This window comes from Arachis stenosperma, chromosome 3 (genome assembly GCF_014773155.1).
Source record: "Arachis stenosperma cultivar V10309 chromosome 3, arast.V10309.gnm1.PFL2, whole genome shotgun sequence".
NCBI lineage: Eukaryota > Viridiplantae > Streptophyta > Magnoliopsida > Fabales > Fabaceae > Arachis > Arachis stenosperma.
Window position 1 is genome coordinate 20,095,285 of NC_080379.1, and position 9,509 is coordinate 20,104,793.

At 39.6% G+C, this 9,509-nt stretch overlaps 1 non-coding gene across 1 annotated transcript; it reads right to left on the minus strand.

The window, feature by feature from the left end:
- Positions 1–6,453: 6,453 nt before the first annotated feature.
- Positions 6,454–6,561, minus strand: LOC130971475 (small nucleolar RNA R71). The gene has a single exon (XR_009082692.1). It is a non-coding gene; the product is annotated as a small nucleolar RNA R71 (small nucleolar RNA).
- Positions 6,562–9,509: the final 2,948 nt, after the last annotated feature.

The following is a 9,509-nucleotide window of genomic DNA, read 5'->3' on the forward strand; positions in this document are numbered from 1 at the left end:
CACCTCCGTTCTACCTTAGATTGAGTAGATATCTCTTGGATTCCTTAATCAGAATCTTCGTGGTATAAGCTAGAATTGATGGCGGCATTCAAGAGAATCCGGAAGGTCTAAACCTTGTCTGTGGTATTCTGAGTAGGATTCAATGATTGAATGACTGTGACGAGCTTCAAACTCCTGAAGGCTGGGCGTTAGTGACAAACGCAAAAGAATCACTGGGTTCTATTCCAACCTGATTGAGAACCGACAGATGAATAGCCGTGCTGTGACAGAGCGCGTTGAACATTTTCACTGAGAGGATGGGAGGTAGCCATTGACAACGGTGAAACCCTACATACAGCTTGCCATGGAAGGAGCATTGCGTGCTTGAAGAAGAAGATAGTAGGAAAGCAGAGATTCAGAAGATAGAGCATCTCCAAAACCTCAACCTGTTCTCCATTACTGCAAAACAATTATTTATTTCATGTTCTTTTACTCATCACAATTAAACCTGAGAATTATTGATCTCATGACTAAGAGTTACAAGATAACCATAGCTTGCTTCAAGCCGACAATCTCCGTGGGATCGACCCTTACTCACGTAAGGTATTACTTGGACGACCCAGTGCACTTGCTGGTTAGTTGTGCGGGATTGCAAAAGTGTGATTGCAATTTCGTGCACCAATTTTTTGGCGCCGTTGCCGGGGATTGTTTGAGTTTGGACAACTGACGGTTTATCTTATTGCTTAGATTAGAACTGTTTTATTTTTGTTGGTTTAGAGTCTTTTGTTTGAGTTTAGTTTCATATTTTAAGTTTGGTGTCAATTGCATGCTTTTGTCTTCTTTTATTTTTCGAATTTGCATGTCCTTAGTCCTTTCTTGATCCTTAAAAAAAAAATCTAAGTTTGGTGTCTTCTTTGTGTTTCTCTTTAAGTTTTCGAAAATTTGTATCTGATTTTCTAAAAATTTTAAGTCTGGTGTCATTTTGTTGTTTTTCTCTTTCCTCATTTCAAAAATCAAATCTTTTTCAAAATAATTTTCAATCATATCTTTTCAATTGCTAACTCCAAAATCATTTTAATTAACTAATTGATTTAGTTTTCAATTTGCTTTGATAGTATTTTCTTTTAGTTTTCGAAAATTTATTTTATTTTCCATTTGTTTTATTTTATTTTTTCGGTCAACTAAAAAAAATAATATATTTATTTTACTTGTGAATCCATATCATATTCCCTTTCTCCATCATGGACCTAAGTGGAATTGAGCAGTCCAAAAGGACTCTGGGGTCATATGCTAACCCCATTACAACTGCATATGGGAGTAGCATCTGTATACCTCCCATTAAAGCAAGCAGCTTTGAGCTAAATCCTCAACTTATTATCATGGTGCAGCAAAATTGCCAGTATTCCGGTCTTTCACAGGAAAAACCTACTGAGTTTCTGGCACAGTTCTTACAAATTGCTGATACAGTACGTGATAAAGAGGTGGATCAGGATGTCTACAGATTATTACTGTTTCCATTTGCTGTAAAAGATCAAGCTAAGAGGTGGTTGAATAACCAACCAACAGCAAGTATAAAAACATGGAGACAGTTATCAGACAAATTCCTGAATCAATTTTACCCTCCAAAAAGGATGACACAGCTAAGGCTAGACATCCAAGGCTTTAAACAAGAGGATAATGAATCCCTTTATAATGCCTGAGAGAGGTATAAAGGTATGCTAAGAAAATGCCCCTCTGAAATGTTTTCAAAGTGGGTACAGTTAGACATCTTCTACTATGGGCTTACAGAAAAAGCTCAGATGTCCCTAGACCACTCAGCTGGTGGATCTATACATATGAGGAAGACGATTGAAGAGGCTCAAGAGCTTATAGATACTGTTGCTAGAAATCAATATTTGTACTCTAGCCGTGAGTCCTCTACAAAAGAAGAAGTTATGGCAGTAGCCACTGATCTTAATCCTCAAGAACAAATTGTTGAGCTTAATCAGCAATTACACCTGATGACAAAACAGTTAGCAGAATTTAAAGAGATGCTCCAAGAGACTAAAATTGCTAACAAGAACATAGAATCGCAGTTGAATCAGACAAAACAGCAGTTATCTAGACAGATAACAGAAGAATGCCAAGCAGTTCAACTGAGGAGTGGGAAGACACTGAATAACACTGCTCAAAGTAACAAAAAGCCAAGAAAGGAACAATTGACAGAGGATAACCAAACCACTGTCCAAAATCCCTCTGAGGACAGTAAGATCCCAGAGAGGAATACTCTTGGCGTTCAAACGCCAGAAAGGGGGGAAAAGCTAGCGTTAAACGCCCATTCCTTGCCCAGTTCTGGCATTCAAACGCCAGAAAAGGGGGAAAAGTTGGCGTTAAACGCCCATTCTTCACCCAATCCTGGCGTCCAAACGCCAATGGGGAATCAGACACCTGAGAGTGCTGATAGTAACCCCTCTAAAAGGGCTTCTCCAACCACCTCTGTAAGAAATAAACCTGCAGCAACTAAGGTTGAAGAATATAAAGTCAAGATGCCTTATCCTCAGAAACTCCGCCAAGCGGAACAGGATAAGCAATTTGCCCGCTTTGCAGACTATCTAAGGACTCTTGAAATAAAGATTCCATTTGCAGAGGCACTTGAGCAAATACCTTCTTATGCTAAGTTCATGAAAGAGATCTTAAGTCATAAGAAGGATTGGAGAGTGATGAGCGGATAATTTGTACGCTTTTTGGCATTGTTTTTAGTATGTTTTTAGTAGTTTTAGTTAGTTTTTAGTATACTTTTTATTAGTTTTTAGTTAAAATTCACTTTTCTGGACTTTACTATGAGTTTGTGTGTTTTTCTGTGATTTCAGGTATTTTCTGGCTGAAATTGAGGGACCTGAGCAAAAATCTGATTCAGAGACTGAAAAGGACTGCAGATGCTGTTGGATTCTGACCTCCCTGCACTCGAAGTGGATTTTCTGGAGCTACAGAAGCCCAATTGGCGCGCTCTCAACGGCGTTGGAAAGTAGACATCCTGGGCTTTCCAGCAATATATGATAGTCCATACTTTGCCCAAGATTTGATGGCCCAAACCGGCGTTCAAAGTCACCTTTAGAATTCCCAGCGTTAAACGCCGGAACTGGCACCAAAATGGGAGTTAAACGCCCAAACTGGCATAAAAGCTGGCGTTTAACTCCAAGAAGAGTCTCTACACGAAAAATGCTTCATTGCTCAGCCCAAGCACACACCAAGTGGGCCCGGAAGTAGATTTTTATGTCATTTACTCATCTTTGTAATTCTTAAGCTACTAGTTCCCTATAAGTAGGACCTTTTACTATTGTATTTTCATCTTGGTTCTTCTGGTTCCCTCTCTGGGGCCGAAACCAGTGATCACTCTTGTTCTTATGTATTTTCAACGGTGGAGTTTCTACACACCATAGATTAAGGTGTGGAGCTCTGCTGTACCTCGAGTATTAATGCAATTACTATTGTTCTTCTATTCAATTCCGCTTGTTCTTTGTCCAAGATATCACTTGTTCTTCAACTTGATGAATGTGATGATCCGTGACACTCATCATCATTCTCACCTATGAACAAAGTGACTGACAACCACTTTTGTTCTACAAGCAAACAAGGCTCTAGTGTTTATCTATTAGATTCCTGATGCACGATGCATGGTTGATCGCTTGACAACCGAGTGCTCGCCTGACAACCGAGCCAGCCATTCCGTGAGATCAGAGTCTTCGTGGTATAGGCAAGAACTGATGGCGGCATTCAAGAGAATCCGGAAGGTCTAACCTTGTCTGTGGTATTCTGAGTAGGATTCAATGATTGAATGACTGTGACGTGCTTCAAACTCCTAGCAGGCGGGGCGTTAGTGACAGACGCAAAAGAATCACTGGATTCTATTCCGGCCTGACCGAGAACCGACAGCTGATTAGCCATATGCTGTGACAGAGCATAGGAACATTTTCACTGAGAGGATGGGAGGTAGCCACTGACAACGGTGAAACCCTTGCATAAGCTTGCCATGGAAAGGAGTAAGAAGGATTGGATGAAGACAGTAGGAAAGCAGAGAGACGGAAGGGAAGGCATCTTCATACGCTTGTCTGAAGCTCTCACCAATGATATACATAAGTATCTCTATCTTTATCTTTATGTTTTATTCATTCATCATCTATACCCATTTGAGTCTGCCTGACTAAGATTTACAAGGTGACCATAGCTTGCTTCATAGCAACAATCTCCGTGGGATCGACCCTTACTCGCGTAAGGTTTATTACTTGGACGACCCAGTGCACTTGCTGGTTAGTTGTGCGAAGTTGTGTTTATGCCATGGTATTGAGCACCAAGTCTTTGGAGCCATTACCGGGGATTGTTTTGTGTATTAAAAAGTAGTGATCACAATTTCGTGCACCAAGTTTTTGGCGCCGTTGCCGGGGATTGTTTCGAGTATGGACAACTGACGGTTCATCTTGTTGCTTAGATTAGGTATTTTTCTTCAGAGTTCTTAAGAATGAATTCTAGAGTTTCAAGGTGATGTTCTTATCATCACCAAAGCTGATTGATTCTTATCAATTTAGCTCTTGAATGCAATGTCCTGCTGAAGCTTGGCTAGCTATGTCTAATTCCTTTAGACTAAAGCTTTAGACTAACATTGCATGATTCCTGGAATTCTCATTAAGAATTTTGATGTCTTTATTTTCTTTTCCACCTAATTTTCGAAAAATAAAAAAAAATTTTACAAAATCATAAAAACCAGAAATATTTTATGTTTCTTGTTTGAGTCTAGTGTCTCATTTTAAGTTTGGTGTCAATTGTATGCATTCATTCATGTGTCTTCATTAATCTTCAAGATGTTCTTGATGATTTCCTTGTTTTGATCTTTGAATTCTATTGACTTGAGTGTTTTGTTGTTTCTCATGTGCATTCTCATCTTTTTAGTGTCAATAGTATACAAACTGCTAAGTTTGGTGTCTTGCATGCATTGTTATTTGATTTTAGTTGCATTTTTGATTATTAAAAATCCAAAAATATTTTTAATTTGTGTCGTTTCAAGTCAATAATACAGAGAATTGAAGATTCAGAACATACTGCAGAGGAATTATACAGAAAAAGCTGGGCATTCAAAAATGCCCAGTGAAGAAGACAGACTGGCGTTTAAACGCCAGCCAGGGTGCCTGGTTGGGCGTTTAACGCCCAAAAGGGTAGAGTTTTGGGCGTTAAACGCCAGAATGTGCACCATTCTGGGCGTTTAACGCCAGGATGGCATAAGAGGGAAGATTTTGTTTTCGAATCAATTTTTTTTTCAAGTTTTCAAAGTTTTTCAAAATCAAATCTTTTTTAAATCATATCTTTTCAATCAAATGTTTTCAAAATCAATTTCTTTCCTTTTTTCAAAGATACTTGCTAACAATTAATGATTTGATTGAACATTTCAAGTATGTTGCCTTTTCTGTTGAGAAAGGTTTAATGTTTGAATCATATCTTTTCTTGTTAGGCAAGTCATTAATTTTTAAAATCAAATCTTTTTAAAATGTTTTTCAAATCATATCTTCTCAATTACATCTTTTTAAAACCAATCATATCTTCTTAACCACATCTTTTTTTTTTCAAAATAGTTTTCAATCAAATCTTTTTGATTTCCAATTTCAAAATCTTTTTCAAAAATCACTTGATCTCTTTCCCACTCTTGGTTTTCGAAAATTAATCAGTATTTTTCAAAATATTTTAAAATCTTTTACTTAATTTTCGAAAATTACTTCCCTTCTTCTCACATCCTTCTATTTATGGACTAACACTATTCCTTAATGCAAAATTCGAACTCCATCTTCTTTGATAAGTTCGAATTTTCTACTTCTGCCTTCTATTTTTCTTTTCCTTTGACACCTCAAGGAATCTCTATACTGTGACATAGAGGATTCCATATTTCCTTGTTTTCTTCTCTTTCATATGAGCAGGAGAAAAGACAAAAGCATTCTTGTTGAGGCTGACCCTAAACCTGAAAGGACCTTGAAGCGAAAGCTAAGAGAAGCTAAGGCACAACTCTCTGTAGAGGACCTAACAGAAATCTTCAAAGAAGAAGAACCTATGGCAGCCGAAAACAACAACAATGCCAACAATGCAAGGAAGGTGCTGGGTGACTTTACTGCACCTACTCCCGACTTCTATGGGAGAAGCATCTCTATCCCTGCCATTGGAGCAAACAACTTTGAGCTTAAGCCTCAATCAGTTTCTCTAATGCAACAGAATTGCAAGTTCCATGGACTTCCATTGGAAGATCCTCATCAGTTCTTAGCTGAATTCTTGCAAATCTGTGACACAGTCAAGACTAATGGGGTTGACCCTGAGGTCTACAGACTAATGCTATTCCTTTTTGCTGTAAGAGACAGAGCTAGGACATGGTTGGACTCTCAACCTAAAGAAAGCCTGGACTCTTGGGAAAAGCTAGTCAATGCCTTCTTGGCAAAGTTCTTTCCACCTCAAAAATTGAGTAAGCTTAGAGTGGAAGTCCAAACCTTCAGACAGAAGGAAGGAGAATCCCTCTATGAAGCTTGGGAAAGATACAAACAATTGATCAGAAAATGTCCTTCTGACATGCTTTCTGAATGGAGCATCATAGGTATTTTCTATGATGGTCTCTCTGAACTATCCAAGATGTCTTTGGATAGCTCTGCTGGAGGATCTCTTCATCTGAAGAAGACGCCTACAGAAGCTCAAGAGCTAATTGAAATGGTTGCAAATAACCAATTCATGTACACTTCTTAAAGGAATCCTGTGAACAATGGGACTAGTCAGAAGAAAGGAGTTCTTGAGATTGATACTTGATGAGCGGATAATTTGTACGCTTTTTGGCATTATTTTTAGTATGTTTTCAGTATCTTTTAGTTAGTTTTTAGTATATTTTTATTAGTTTTTAGTTAAAATTCACTTTTCTGGACTTTACTATGAGTTTGTGTGTTTTTCTGTGATTTCAGGTATTTTCTGACTGAAATTGAAGGTTCTGAGCAAAAATCTGATTCAGAGACTGAAAAGGACTGCAGATGCTGTTGGATTCTGACCTCCCTGCACTCGAAGTGGATTTTCTGGAGCTACAGAAGCCCAATTGGCGCGCTCTCAACGGCGTTGGAAAGTAGACATCCTGGGCTTTCCAGCAATATATGATAGTCCATACTTTGCCCAAGATTTGATGGCCCAAATCGGCGTAGCAATTCGGCCTCAGAAATTCCAGCGTTAAACGCCGGAACTGGCATAAAACTTGGAGTTAAACGCCCAAACTGGCATGAAAGCTGGCGTTTAACTCCAGAAAAGGTCTCTACACGAAAATGCTTCATTGCTCAGCCCAAGCACACACCAAGTGGGCCCGGAAGTGGATTTTTCTGTCATTTACTCATTTCTGTAAACCTTAGGATACTAGTTTACTATTAATAGGATCTTTTTGACATTGTATCAGTACCTCATGACATTTTACATGTTTCTTTGTGTACATTCCACGGCATGAGTCTCTAAACCCCATGGTTGGGGGTGAGGAGCTCTGCTGTGTCTTGATGGATTAATGCAATTACTACTGTTTCTTATTCAATCATGCTTGCTTTCATTCTAAGATATCACTTGTTCTTAACCCGGATGAATGTGATGATCCGTGACACTCATCATATTCTCAACTATGAACGTGTGCCTGACAACCACCTCCGTTCTACCTTAGATTGAGTAGATATCTCTTGGATTCCTTAAACCAGAATCTTCGTGGTATAAGCTAGAACTGATGGCGGCATTCAAGAGAATCCGGAAGGTCTAAACCTTGTCTGTGGTATTCTGAGTAGGATTCAATGACTGAATGACTGTGACGTGCTTTAAACTCCTAGCAGGCGGGGCGTTAGTGACAGACGCAAAAGGATCGATGGATTCTATTCCGGCCTGACCGAGAACCGACAGCTGATTAGCCATGCTGTGACAGAGCATAGGAACATTTTCACTGAGAGGATGGGAGGTAGCCACTGACAACGGTGAAACCCTACATACAGCTTGCCATGGAAGGAGCCTTGCGTGTTTGATGAAGAAGACAGTAGGAAAGTAGAGATTCAGAAGATGGAGCATCTCCAAAGCCTCAACCTATTCTCCATTACTGCTGAACAAGTAACCATTTCATGTTCTTTTGCTTTTCACAATCAACCCTGATAATTTCTGATATCCTGACTAAGATTTACAAGATAACCATAGCTTGCTTCAAGCCGACAATCTCCGTGGGATCGACCCTTGCTCACGCAAGGTATTACTTGGACGACCCAGTGCACTTGCTGGTTAGTTGTGCGGGATTGCAAAAGTGTTATTGCAATTTCGTGCACCAATACTCTGAATGCCATATTGGCTCAGAACAAAATATTGACTCAACAAGTCAATATGATTTCTCAAAGTCTGTCTGGAATGCAAAATGCACCAAGCAGTACTAAGGATGCTTCATCTGAAGAAGAAGCTTATGATCCTGAGAACCCTTCAATAGAAGAGGTGAATTACCTGGGAGAACCCTATGGAAACACCTATAATTCTTCATGGAGAAATCACCCAAATTTCTCATGGAAGGATCAACAGAGACCTCAACAAGGTTTCAACAACAATAATGGTGGAAGAAACAGGTTTAGCAATAGCAAGCCTTTTCCATCATCTTCTCAGCAACAGACAGAGAGTTCTAAGCAGAATACCTCTGACTTAGCAACCATGGTCTCTGATCTAATCAAAACCACTCAAAGTTTCATGACTGAAACAAGGTCCTCCATTAGGAATTTGGAGGCACAAGTGGGACAGCTGAGCAAGAAAGTTACTGGAATCCCTCCTAGTACTCTCCCAAGCAATACAGAAGAAAATCCAAAAGGAGAGTGCAAGGCCATCAACATGGCCGAATTTGGAGAGGAAGGAGAGGAAGTGAACGCCACTAAGGAAGACCTCAATGGGCGTGCACTGACCTCCAATGAGTTCCCTAATGAGGAACCATGGGAATCTGAGGCTCAAAATGAGACCATAGAGATTCCATTGGATTTACTTCTGCCATTCATGAGCTCTGATGAGTATTCTTCCTCTGAAGAGGATGAGTATGTCACTGAAGAGCAAGTTGCTAAATACCTTGGAGCAATCATGAAGCTAAATGACAAGTTATTTGGAAATGAGACTTGGGAGGATGAACCCCCTTTGCTCACCAAAGAACTGGATGACTTGTCTAGGCAGAAATTACCTCAAAAGAGACAAGATCCTGGGAAGTTTTCAATACCTTGTACCATAGGCACCATGACCTTCAAGAAGGCTCTGTGTGACTTAGGGTCAAGTGTAAACCTCATGCCTCTCTCTGTAATGGAGAAGCTAGGGATCTTTGAGGTACAAGCTGCAAGAATCTCACTAGAGATGGCAGACAATTCAAATAACAAGCTTATGGACTTGTAGAGGATGTTCTGGTGAAGATTGAAGACCATTACATCCTGCTGATTTCATAGTCCTAGAGACTGGGAAGTGCATGGATGAATCTATCATCCTTGGCAGACCCTTCCTAGCCACAGCAAAGG